Genomic DNA, 14320 nt, shown 5'->3' with positions numbered 1-14320 from the left:
GAATGCGGCGGGACGGAAATGTAGTACATCGCCTTATGCGAAAGAGACGAAATATGTGTCTCTTTAACACTAACAGCAATACAACTATACAACTATACAGCTTAGTACGAGAGAAACAAGAAATAAGTCATTCTAATCAAGATGCAATACAATGACTCTATTGTATACAAAAGAAACACATTTATTAAACAAGTTCAGGCAATAACTGGTGCAAAAAGCGGCTTTATTGCCAAGGTAGCAATTACTACCAGGCAACCTTACGTTTACGATACGTTTGTTGTACCATTCGGCATTGTTTATAAGACAAGATATAAGCCTGGATTAATAAAACAAGATTGTGGTGAAAGAAAACATACTACATTTGCGTCCTCCCGCATTCTAATCATGTTACGTCTGTTGGATTATAATGACTAGCCTTTGAGTACGTTATCTTGCAATAGGTCCATAGCTTACGCGGCCTCTATCGGAATGGTATCTATTTTATTTCTTGTTGTTGTCACTTAGTCTTGTCAGGTTAAGAATGCAATATCAGAAGAAGGAAAAAATTATTGGGCTTCTTTGGAAAGGTTGGAAGGCGCGAAACTCGTACGTAGCTGCTGAGAAAAATGGTGCTACGGACGTGAGTTGGCTAAAAGTCGTTTACATACTTAATGCATTTTTTTATTTGTGTTTCTGATTCTGATAACCTTCCCCTTTAAAATTGATATACATTATGATATAGACTTAGTTAAATAGTTTATCGACAACAAATCCTGAGGTGATTTTGCAGTCCACTACTGTACACTCAGGACAAACATGGCCGTAAAAAAACCCTAGGACAGAGTTTGATAGAACTTTGCCAGAATCATAGGACAAGTATAAGCTATCATTACATGCAAGTCTCACCAGTGGAGGTTCTTGGACCAAGTTCCAAGTTGCTGATAAGCTTATATGCAATACCGTAATGACTTGCTAATAATGACGATTTCTTGCAATAGGCAATAGCTTAGGCGGTCTCTATCGGAGAGGTGTCTATTTATTTTTCTTGTTATTATCACTCAGATCAAATTCCGGAAGCAATATAAAAAAAATCGGTAAGATACTTTTGGAAGGGGTAAAAGGCATGAAACTTGAACTTAGCTACCGAGAAACAATGGCGCTGGAGATATAAATTGACTATAATTCGCTGACATAAAGACTTTTTTTTTGTTTTTTTTATGTTTCACATTCTGGAAAAGATCCTCTTTAAAATGATATACAATATGATACATAATTATTTATGTAGACTTAGTTATCCAGCAACAAATCTTGAGTCGATTTTAGCTCCCACTGTATTTTATCACATTTTTAGCCAGGACAAACATGGCCATAAAAAAAGAACCCCGGGACAGAATCTGATAGAACTTTGCCAGAATCATAGGGAAAGCATAAGCTTTCATTACATATAAGTCTCATCAGTGGAGGTTCTTGGACCAAGTTTCATACAAAAGTGCCCATTGTCATTTATGCAAAGTAACAATTGTAACGCCACACTAATTATTTAGTATTGTACAATCATGTTGAAACCGGGTGAGTCGATTCATTCGAAGCATACCTAATTGCGACAAAAGTGATAAATAATTGAAAAGACAAGTGTATCATATTTCAATTGCTTATTAAATTACGCGTGCATGCTATCAATTATGCTGTTGCTGGCAATAACTTCGTGTCGAATCAAAGTCAATCTTTATCATTATACAAATATCTGTAACCTTGTCAAGATGTTAGTCTGTTGGTTTCATGACATTGTATTTACTTAAGTCATTTACGTCATTTAAAACACCCAAGAACCAGTCTGCCGCATACGAACTTGAATTTTGGTTAAAATAAAACCGGAATGACGTATATTTCAAAGAAAATGTATGAATATATCAGACACCTTGACCTGCTTGCTTGAATGGTTTCTTACAAGATAAACGAAAATAGCAAAAAATAATTTTCAAAAAGGCTTATCGGCGAGTCACGTACCAGTAACCTTTATGTCATTTGGTCTTTCCACGTCTACAAGTTTACATAGTGATGTTGTCTTATCATGAGTCACGTTCGAGTTTCCTCCCATCTTCATCGCATCAGACTGCATTTGAATAATAAAGTTTTAAAGTGGACAGATGTCCATTTAATTAACCTAAATTAAATGCATTTTTAATGATAACGCGTAACACATCCGTATTTGGATAACTTTCGTTTTCCAATATTTTGGTGTACCTACTCGTATATGTAAATGAGTATGTGAAAGTACTCATGAGTAAAATGTGACTTGTATTAAAATGAACAAAAGACAGAATAATATCTTAAAGGAAGTGGAGACATTCATAAAGCAACAATTAATGTCATTATACTACTTCTATGAAACATTGCCATAATTTACAACAGCGGACCTATGCTCGCTCCTTGTGACACACCGCGGGCGGATGGTCGCAACAGGCAATAATGTTTGTGAAATCTCATCGATAACCTATGGTCCGATACCAAGGCCTAAATGGCGGACTGTGATTGCAAATATTTTATTACTGTACAATCGTGAAGCGTACTGATGCTATGCTCAGACTTTAATTTACTTAACTATCCATATTTTTTGTATGTGAAGTATAAGCAAAGGCATTCAGTAACCGTTACACAGAATTAGAATCTTTTAATATGAGATCGTACGATATTTTACCTGCGTAAGTAATAATAGCTTATTGCGTGCCTCAGAACAGCTGTGTGGGGTTCCAGAATGCAGTTATTATTATTACATCGCGTATTATCGGCGTGTACCTCTATGATGCTTTTGATCGGCTTTTTTTAATTATAAAAATAATATATATTCTTTTTAATGTGTCAAATACTTTTCCCTAATTACAACTATTTATTTTAAAATTACTTAATAACTGTTAATAAACTTACAATACGATATTCTGTATCAATGGTCTGCGTTCTGTGTATTATAGAATCTTATTTCACACGTAATTTTTTTTTTTGTTTCAGAAGTGCAAGCCCTGGGATGTGCCTTATCCTGACGTCTCTTAGTTAAGGTGGGTTAAAATACTGCTTTTTTCAATCTATTTCTTACACTCTCATTTAATGATATAAATAAGCAAGTCGAGCTATAAATAATTTATTTGGAGAGATAATTTTCTACGAAATGGAGCGTTGTGTTGGTAATCTGAACTGGAATGCTATTAGCAAATGTCGATACGTTTAATGACTGGCCGATCTAAATGATTGCATTTTTAAATTCAAAGAACTGACCGTCCGTGACGGATGGGGAGCAGGAACGATTGCTATCGCTTCCACTAAATGAACAAGCAATCAATTTGGGCTTTCGATTTACTTTTAAGTGTTTAACCAAACACATACAGGCGTTGACTGGACCATTTCGATTGGATCTCGATTCTCAGTTATTTTATTGAATTAAAGAATTATACGTCGAACTAGGTGTCACAGCTGAGTCATTACCGGATTTACGTATCGCATCCCATTTGTAACGTAATCTATCTAAACAATAGCTAGTTTTGAGAAATAAATCAAGATCCTACACGTTATTGTGTTCAATCCTACTTATTTTACTTACGCTAATGACTTTATTGTAGAAGTACATTATCAGAATGCATTGTTGTCTTTGGCTATTAAATAACTACTGGTGTCGTCGAGGTTGGATTATAATTGCTGCTTGATAGATACGAGTTTCAGTTATCCTTCTGAGTTTAATCATTTACTATCTTCGTCTGCTTTTAACTCAATTGTTTTAGATGTTATAGCGTCTGTTTATTGCGGCCATAACATTAACTACGGAAAGGGCAATCGATTTTAATTAAAACTGTGGCACAATAATCGGTCCTCAATTGGTGGCAATTAAAATGTATCGATAGACTTAGGATTCGTTTTCTCATGAAACTGGGGGACTGTTGAACATTATATGTTTGTACTGCCGTCATCACTGTAACATTTTGAAATACCATAGGTACATTATTATTTTATAGCATTAGGTATATTCAAGCTCTTCTTCTGTTTATCCTTGCTTCTTTATGTATTGCTTCTTTAGTAACATTAATATTGGTTCATTCTAGAACAATGTGTTTATCCAGTTTTATCAAATCACTGGTACCGTGTAAGTTAGGTATCTGGACCAGAAAATAATTTTACCTTCGTACTACTTTCTACTTTTGATCTCTGTCGTATATCCTTACTTGTATAATATCAAGATGAGGATTAATTTAAAACATTCTGATCTTGTAATTGCCACATTAAAGTAGTGCACGGCACGATACAAAAGTAGTGTCATGCAAAATTGGTGTCTCCTTACAAAACGATACCTTGAGGCTACGTGTGCAATACGTCGTATAGCACTGAGTAATATGAGATTTTACACATGTAATCATGTGGAAATTCAAGGTTTACCACCGTAAATCACTTGTGATGTAGGTTTGCTTTAAGATTGCAGAAGCTGTTGTCATAATACGGTTCACGGAAACGCGGATCTTGTCAAAAGCGTATCGTGTCTGATGTTAGATCGTGAATTCGTGACCATTAAATTTTTCTAGGTTAAGATTGCGAATGATATACTTAGTGAATTATGGTAGACTAGATATTAAAATACTTGTCTTTAGAAAGCGGTACATGACTGATATCCCTCTGTCATTTTACATTTGTTTTATTTTCTGAAGCTTCATCTTCCTAGTCAGTCCATCTCAGTAGTTCTAAGTAGACAATAATAGCTGCTAACTCGCTCTCATTAGTCTGAACATGACCCAAATGAGGCTCGTTAATTTATTGAACACATTTCTTTGCTAATGACTCATTTCTTCTGACTGCTGTTATTTATATTATGCGGTTTATGTAAACTAGATAGGCTAGGCAGCAAACCTCGTATTTACAACACGGCTTATATTTCAATGTCCACAGTAACTAGGTATACTTAGCTAACAGGATACTCACACAGGAATGGCGTCATAGAGATTAACAAATCTTATCTAACAGATAGCAGTGTTTAACAAATTCCAATATGTGATATCCATTCGTGATTCTAGCAGAATAACATTGGCGCACTCTGCTCATAGTTAGGTTTTGAGATGCCTGCAAAAAGTCAGGTAATGACTACAACAGTTTTTTTTTGTCCTTGTGTTTTCAAGTGCAAAGAATACAAACAAGGCAGTTTAATAATATTTGCTACTTCAACTTTATACTTTTTATAGCCTTGAATAGCTTTTGAGCCTAGAATTTACTTTATTACTTTTGCTAGTACATTATTAATTAAAAGTTCGTTCACATTGTAATCTAGAAAGAAGGTTAAAGTTTATTTATATATTTTGCATTATCAATCTTATTATTAGTTGTAGGTATATAATTATATATATTATTAATCATTCAGTACATTTTATACTGTTTGTGCTACTTGAATTTGTTGGTTTTTGAAGATTGTAGCTGTATTTTTAGGTTATCTAAGCCTGGTCGTGGAGATTGGTAACACATTGATACCGGATACTCACTGTACCGTATTATTATTGTTAATATTTGTTCAAATTTCTCAAGTTCGATCAAACGTAAATACACAGTTACGTATACAAAATAGCCACTATATGTACGTTTTTATAAAGCATTTCTTTATTATCTATTGGCCAACAGAGAGTGAGCGAAGTTTTCCACAAATTACAACACTTTCTGAACTTCTGTTATAGGTAATTATTATTTTAACACTTTTAATATATTTCAATATTAAACTGAAACACATTTACCAAACAATAAAAACGAGAACATAACACGATTCAGATTGCAAACCGGTCGAAAACGCGGGCAGCGCATTCGCAATTCATAAATTCATGACATACGAATTATAAAACACTTACTTTAAAAATAAATTAAGGGCTTCCGGCTACGGAAAGTGCCAATTGAGATTTTACTGTTCGAGAAAAAATATGGTTGCGATAGTGAATTTAAAGAACGGTGGTTGACAGGTGGCTGTGGTTGCTTTGCTCTAGAGGTTGAGCAAAAACTTGTTCCGAACTCACATTGTAAAAGTGTAATGAACGCAATCAACGAACTCGTTCCGACACAGCCATTGATGTTCTTTTGTATCGGAGTATTATGGGAACTATGTTTATATATCGGGATAACAACCAGTACAAGCAAATAACAGTTCAACTTCTAGAAATGCTGTCGTCTTTAAATATATCACCCTCTTATACCTGCTAACGACCGTGAGAAGAGTTCCAGTGTCTCGTGGAATGATTTTCTGAAGAAAATTTTATATAGCAGCGTTATTAATGATACTAAAATAATCTTCAAAAATGACGTGCGTACGTAATAAGTATAGCGACATATATATGCGATTAGATATATTTACACTTAAAGCAACTCACACAATTAAAAACTAATAATATACTGCTTGTGTAGAGTAACATCTATGTTTTTTATACAATCGTCGTGTATTTAGTGAGGAAGTATTCTAAACAACATATTGTGGGAAAAACGCGATCGATTCTTATGAACATAATGTCGAGAACCATTTATGACTCTGATAGGCGTATGGCCTTCTCATATCGAACATAATATTGATGGATTACGATAATCCTATGTTAATCATCCACGGAGATATTATTCTTCAAGATATTATAATTGAAATACAAGTTGGTTTCGTAGTCTTTTAATCACAATCAATCATTTATTGTTACGTAAGGTACGTCATGCAATGAATTTTGGAAGCGTTTTAACTGTTTGCGAATTACTTCAGATACTTAGTAATTTACCTTTGATATTTCACGGTTTATTTATAAACATTTTGCTATTGCTTTTATCCTAATAAGACGTTCTTCAAACACGCTTTTCCGTTTGAAGTTGGCAGCTTCATCATCATCTCACTTTTGATTAGTGCTAGGTAAAGTAGCTTTGAATGACTTTATAACTTCTTCATGTTAGTGGCATATCATATCATATCTTTGGGAAGTCATCTTGTTATTGCATGGGACTTCTATAAATAAAAGTTATTATTAAATGTCTGAAATGTTTAGAAAGATCTCGTAACGATAAATGAAGTAGTAAAGTTGGAAACTATTGTATAATTAAATAAATATATAAATAAAAACATTTATTTTCAAAAAGATTAGTACAAGTGTGTAGCGATGCACTTATATTAAACAAAGGACAAATAATTAGGTACAAATTAATTGTTGAAATCTGATCCCTAAACTAAGCTTAAAGGCCTGTGTCTTGGAGATCAGCGTTCGATCAGACAAATTGAGTTGTTCGAGTAGGTACGTTGTAAATGCCCTTCTCTGGCTAGATGACAATTACCATGTTACTCGTCACATATAGTACATAATATTATAATAACGTATAGAGCTGTCCAAAGTTTACTAACTACAGATTTTTGTCGTGTTTCAAACATTCGGTACCAGGAAAACAGCGTAAGAAACAGGTTTAAAACAAATCTTGCAATTATTCTGCAATGTTGAAGGTCTGATGGCCGTGACCCTACACACGCCAGTAGTCAGTACAGACACCCGCGTTTGAGTCTATGTCTAGTCTGTCTTATGTATTATTAAGTGATTTTTCAAACTGAAAATCTTGCTAAATCATGTAGGTAACTAATTTTGTATTTTGACGAGGTAATTATTGATTATTAAATTGTATATTATATTTAAGCAATGTCTACATGGTAAAAGACAAATGCTTATGCAAAATGCATAAAATGAATGATAGAATAATAAAATGATATATGAATCTAGGTTATGATTACGATGGTAACTAGGCAAATATTTTCCATCTGTCTAGTGCAAGCAAACAATAAAAGTAGGTTGTTTTTAGCTATTACTTATCTATATTATATCAGCGGCTTGCCTCATAGTGTCAGTTTATTGTTTTACTTACTTTACCTAATAATTGAGCATTTAATTCTTGATATGCTATTCTAAACACTATTCCATAAGATGATAATCACTTAAAATCTGACAATGTAGAATTTGAAGATGAAATACATCCTTGTGAAAGAGAGTTAGTCATTTTAACTCTCATTTCAAAACTCAAAATTAATATCCTTGATTAACAAAGATTTAACAAAATTATTGTTCTGCTCAGAGGTATGTTTAAAACAATAATATCAAAACGAATTAATGTTCCTTATTCAAACTATAGAGCTTATTTAGCTCCCTTAATTGAATTAGGGCCCTATATCACTAGAAACCATGGTGGTGCCACCTCGGTGGCGCAACCAATTTATTGCTGGCAACGAATCCCGAATAATTTCCTGCTCGTGGCGCAATCATGGTGTCCTATTGAATAAGGCCGTTAGGCAAGCGAATAATTCACAAACAGAACTGGAATTGCATTCGTAAGGAATTTGTGGAATGGTTCACAAAAGGCCAGGTGGCGCGAGTTTAGTGAGGCGTCGGATCGTCTATCAGCTGTTGGCAACCAGCCATATCAGCTGTTCACAAGCCCGTCATTGATGTGGGGTTCAGAGAACAGAATAATGTATCCAACAATAAACGCCACGGAGCTAAACTCATGTCTTCGAAAAATCCGTTTTATTTATACCACTGCGATTTGTCGGAAGTTACCGCAGTTAATTCTTGTGAAAGAGATGCTTCAAAGGCATGTAATTTAGAAACTTAAGTGTATTTATTATTAATTCAAATTTTATTTCAGTTGGTAAGTATTTTATTAAGAACGTAACGTATTTTATATTTAAAAATACTTTTCTACTTAAATCTCATAGTAATTTCGTGCTTCGAGTTCAGTAAAAACACGACGTTGACGTTAGATGGACGAGCGGCGTAGCCCAGGATATATTAAATTTATAATGTGAGAAAAAGAATGAAGACAATGTTGTCTACTTAAATTTGTTTTCAATATATTATTTACTTACATTGTTTACTTATATACCTCTCAGGCATGCCATGTCTTTATAAAACCAGCCAATAATGTCGATCGCTTATCGAAGTTATTGTGTGAGGAATAAAATATAATGGACATGTGGGCAAATTGTTTATCTTTGTGGAAATCATCATGACATTGCCATTCATGTAAAAATGCGTTTATTGTGTTCTCGTGCGGTGAAGCTGTTAGATGATTGTAGGTTCCATAGTTTTTGATAACCGGCAATAATAATTTGAACGATGATTACCTACTGTAATATTACAAGCTTAATCGTAGGAATTACGTTAAAAAATGAAGGATTTCAACTTCTTTGTTTTTATTGTAGAATTCTTTTAGACATTGATATTCAAGTGTCAATGACGCAATAAACAACTTTTGTCGTGAGATCCGAGTGGGTAAATTATTACTCTGTCAACATACAATTAAGCATTTTTTTCTTCTATCTTGTGTAGATTTTATCACCATTTATGATACGTTATGGAGATACCTAGGTACCCGTCGTATGACGCGTTTCGCAAGCGGGTAAGTTTTGTTTTGCAAAAAAGGTTCCTTTGACGTCTTGTGACGCACGAAAATAGCCGTTGTTGTGAATTGATTCTTGAATGAATAATAAACCCTTGTCTCTACTCTATGACAACCGGTTGCCATACAACCATAAAGTTGAAGTTGAAGTTGAATAATAAACCTACAAGATGTTACACTATGATTAAATCCACTTTGGCAGTTTGTTTTATTTCACTTTGCAAATTCCGATTCGATCGTGTTTTTAAATTAACACATTTTAGTTTTAGTAGTAATCTTTGGGAAACCACTGACCTATTTTTCCCTAAAAAAGTAGCATAGAAAATGTTGCACCGACAAGAGCGTGGCTCTTAAATTGATGATGAGTAGACTTTGGTGCATGGAGTCATTCCATTATTATTAGTAGTATTACGTTAGCATAGGTTCAATAACTCTTCAAAGTATGCTCTGTATGAATAGCTCTTTCTGGCGCGAAGTACATAATATTATTTGATAAGAAAAACCTATTCGAAAAGCGACAAGCCACGAAGTAGTGTAGGTACTAATCTACGTAAATTAGTGCTCCGATCAGTGCTTAAATTAGATTAAGCAGTAACGTCAATGCATTCGCGGCTCGTGTCAATAGCTCGTGGCAAATTGTTCAGCATTTTCAAAATTGTTCAGTCTACTTCTGGACGGTGGCCAGCGTGATCGTCCGGAGACAATACTCACCTTGGCCACCACAAATAAAACGTTTCATTTCACTTTACATTTCCCTGCAGTGAAATCTTTTCATACGCGTCCGAGTGAAACCTGAGTGCTTGTTTGACTAACTGTGTCTGTTTGACGGCGTGTCTGTTGTGTTAGTGCATTGTCTTTGTTTTACGATATGCGAGGTGAGGTTTGCGTCACATGTGTGTTTATAGTAGCTGCAGTTATTACATTCTGAACCACGTTTTCGATGTATTTTTTGCACGACACGGTGACCTATATTTTTTTGTCGAACGTTGTAAAAATTGCAGGTGTAAAAATGCTTTGTACTCTGTCACTAAAATATTCCACGTGTGTAGAGTTAAAATCTCTCGAGGATACGAAAACGTTATTTCTTCGTATTATTTTTCCCATATTTTTTCAAACTCATTCAAAAATGTTTAAAGTACATTCAATAATCTTTTCTTTTATCGTGTGGGTTGTGAGGTGGATTACCAACCCCATCAACTTTGGTGTCAGTGTTACCATTGAGCAGTGAAAGGCCCCTGAAATGACTCATATTACGACTACGTACTTACATCAGTAAGTAGTAACCAGGACCAACGGCTTAAGGTGTCTTCCGAAGCACGGATCATCTTACTTTCGGGCAATCAGGTGATCAGCCTGTAATGTCCATAACAAACTAGGGACCACAAAGTAATTTTTGTGATATGTCCCCACCGGGAATCGAACCCGGGATCTCCGGATCGTGAGTCCAACGCTCAACCACTGGACCACGGACGTCAATTGAATAATTAACTAGTAGTTAAATATTTAAGTAGTAAGTATCTAGTATACCTAATGTAGTTATTTTTATACATGTCATGTGGTTTATTTTGAGAATTATGTAACCTGTTAAGTGAAGCGAATTAATATGTATACACTTTGGTACCATGTCACATTAACTTTTTTGACAAATTGAACTGTAAGTCTCACTAAATGTCAAATATGTTAGTTCGACAGAGTCCTAAAGTGGGTACATTATATTGCTCATGACTGTACAGGCTACGATACCCATACAGTGATAATACAAAATTAGCTGTCTAATGAGGTAAATAAGACGCACCCATGCGGTGTGACCCGACCTTCACGCCACGACACACGAGCGTGTCCCGACTGAATTATTAATCAACTTTGCTCACCAACTTCCGTGTGACAAACCTTTCTTTTGACACTGACGTAATGCCTGAAAAAAGTAATGTAATGTATTAGACGCTATTTATATGTCAACATCGAATGAAAATAGGAAAGGGGTGAGACTCGTGAGTTAAATGGTTATTTTAAATCTGAACACTCAAATGTCATATCTCGGTATATACAGTGGTGTTTTCGTTTTCCGTTTATTTTAGTATACTTAATTATTTATTTATTAAATCGCACTAAATATACAAGTTAGAAATCGCGTCGGCTAGATAGGTGGCCCATCCAGTGAGTGGCGAGTCACCGCCTGCTCATTTATCCATGTTTACCAACATTGGTCGAGCAGGCGCCATAGTCCCCCATAGCTCCAGTATCCCGGTCCACTAACCCCCAACCCAATAGCCCAGTTCCCTTTGTTCCCATAATCTGCAATAGTCCTACACGAACCGGGGATTGTCTTTGGGTGCACTCCCATAGTGCATACAGGGATAATCGCCGGTTGGTGTCACACCACATTTAGATTAAACTGTCTTAAGGGGCCTCTACGTGTTGGCTTCGGCCCCACGCACGCCTTCCAAAAGTCCGGGCCTCCATAGGCCCGAGATATGAAAAAGACATACAAAAATAATAAAAACACTTTATTGCACACAAATTTACTAAACATGAAAAAATTAAATGTCTTGCAAAACCGTGTCTAGTAGCAACATGTATAACTAAATATTCAGAGTTTCTTAAATAGGGACCTGAAAATGCGGCGAAACGGTTCCAGTAAAGGATGGGCCCCCGATAGTAATTAATGCATATCGTAATACTTATAATGTTACACAATAATTTTATTAACTAAAATAACAATTCTAGTGCGTTTTTGTTCACAGCTTTGATTATAAAACTGCATAATTGTTGTAAAACTTGTTTTTCAACTTATAAAATATGATGATTCTCCAGTAGCACCATTATTAATTGCGGTCAACAAACTCCGCCTGGCGTTGCGTTCAAAGACTATGTCACGCATGAAACAACTTTAAGAGTAACGAATTGGAAACGGCAATACAAATATATATGTATTTGATTCGCGACGCTAATAGGAGACACTACGTGGCAATGCGGATTTTACGACGGCTGCGTCGGCGCATAAAACATGTCGTATTAACACGTGAAAGTACAGATTGGGATTTTATATCTTCGCAGAACCAGCCAGCTTATTGTCCTCGGAACACTTAAAGCCTTTCAACTGTTAATACACCGATGACATTTTCTCTATTTTATTGGCCGTGTAAAGCATTATTTTGAAACTAAGGTCTACTATATCTTAATAGTATTTCTTATATTTCATTACTGTATATTTTCCATCACAACGTCTGTTATGACACTGAAACGTATCTAATTGTAATTTTGCCTGGTAATAGTTTTTGAACTTTATGTAGATAATAGGGTATCTTTTACTTCATACGCACCGAGTCGTATCCAGAAATTGGCTCAATCAGCACATCTGTGAATTTCAATTTTCTGCTTAAACCTAAAGTTCTCAAAACAGAGAATCGAAGTAAGTTAGTAACAGTTTTACGTCTGTTTCTTCGAAGACACCAACCCGCATTGTTTCAAAGGCGCGTATTTACAAACTGTCACTGAATGAAATACTCAATATGTGGCTGAAAGGAAAAGTTCCGTTGCCTTACCATTGTGTGATATCGCAAAACAAACAGCAACCCGTTTTTATACATAACTGGTTACATTATCGGTTAGGGTACGGTGGTCAATATTGGCAGAATTCGTGTGCACCTAAATAAATGAACTGTTTCCAAGGAAATATTTTTTACATGACACTTTGCAAAAAAGGTTATTATAAAGTTAGTGATTATTTAGAAGATATGAATGCATGGGATTAACTGTCTGAGAATTGATATTGAATTGTGCCGAGGTTTTTCTTGCAGCTTCTTTTCCCCGGCTATACTGGTTGTGAGAAGCTGCAGTAGTTTTAGGCAGATGAGACGTTTGTTATGTAAAAATTGACGATTCAAAGTGTAACTATGTTACTTACTGAATAAAGATATTTTTGAATTTGACATGCCTATGTGTTTGAGCGGAGGGAAAATAATAAACAATAAAGACATGTAAATAAAATAATACTGTATTTTTATATGATTTCGACTTTCAGTGTTCATAAATACGAATTGCCTCGTATCGTACATTCAGTAAATCAATCCATTAGCAAATAAAGCTTTTGGAAAGTCAATTTGTTTCTGATTTATTTATTACACGAGTACATTACTTTTATCGGCGTCTTGCATTCTTGGCCTCGCGAATTTAATACCTGATGGATATTCAAAACCGGAAACATGTTAGTGGTACTGTTATCTATATTTACCGCCATTCTCTGGCCAATATGCAAATTGTAATCTACTATCTATTCGTACTAATGTCTAAATGCGGTGGAATAGCTTCGCACACTATCGACGCTCTGCTTATCTGTAAATTTATTGCTTCAATAAACGCAGAAGGCCCACACATATATTTAAAATGTTTGCTTACTTCAGTACACAGTTCGTACATTTGTCTTGCCAAGTTAAGAGATATCATTCGCACAGTTACTCGATTAGAAGTAACAAGTTATATATTACATAGTTTGGCCCATATAATTCAATACTGTCAACAGATCAGAATTCTTTCGCATGGTTCGCGCTGCCAGAATTTCCAGTTGCATATGGAATTATAATCACTGTCACGGAACAGAGAAGGTAGATTTTTGTTTTGCTAATTTGAAAAATTTGGTTGCTACCGAGTGACATTGGACGCTGAATTAATCTAATGTTGTCATCAGAATTTTTCAAATTAATAATAAAAATTAGTGATTATAATTCTATATGAAACTAAAAAAATCTGACACAGCGTATGATACGGAAGAATCTTGGTCTGCTTTCAGTTTAAGGGGCTTACGTTCCGGCTAATGTCACAATAATTATGTTGGGTAGTCTTTAAGCAAGTCTGAAGCCTTCGAAATGCTTGAAATGTTTTCACAAAAAGTATACATATATTGGCTATTAGCTAAGACTACTCTCTA

The 14320-nt window shown here is 35.0% G+C and overlaps 2 protein-coding genes across 2 annotated transcripts in view; both read left to right on the top strand.

Moving 5' to 3' along the window:
* LOC126373168 (probable hydroxyacid-oxoacid transhydrogenase, mitochondrial) overlaps nucleotides 1-14320 on the top strand; it is a 247904-nt gene that overhangs the window by 110130 nt on the left and 123454 nt on the right. The gene's annotated exons all lie outside the window — the stretch shown is intronic.
* The window catches only part of LOC126373141 (protein windpipe), a 46651-nt gene that overhangs the window by 19134 nt on the left and 13197 nt on the right, over nucleotides 1-14320 (top strand). The window contains exon 2 of the mRNA XM_050019169.1: nucleotides 2986-3032. The gene's annotated coding sequence lies outside the window, so the exon portion shown is untranslated. The remainder of the gene's footprint in view (nucleotides 1-2985; nucleotides 3033-14320) is intronic.

This window comes from Pectinophora gossypiella, chromosome 2 (genome assembly GCF_024362695.1).
Source record: "Pectinophora gossypiella chromosome 2, ilPecGoss1.1, whole genome shotgun sequence".
Taxonomy (NCBI): Eukaryota; Metazoa; Arthropoda; class Insecta; order Lepidoptera; family Gelechiidae; genus Pectinophora; species Pectinophora gossypiella.
This window is presented reverse-complemented; position numbering and strand designations above follow the sequence as displayed.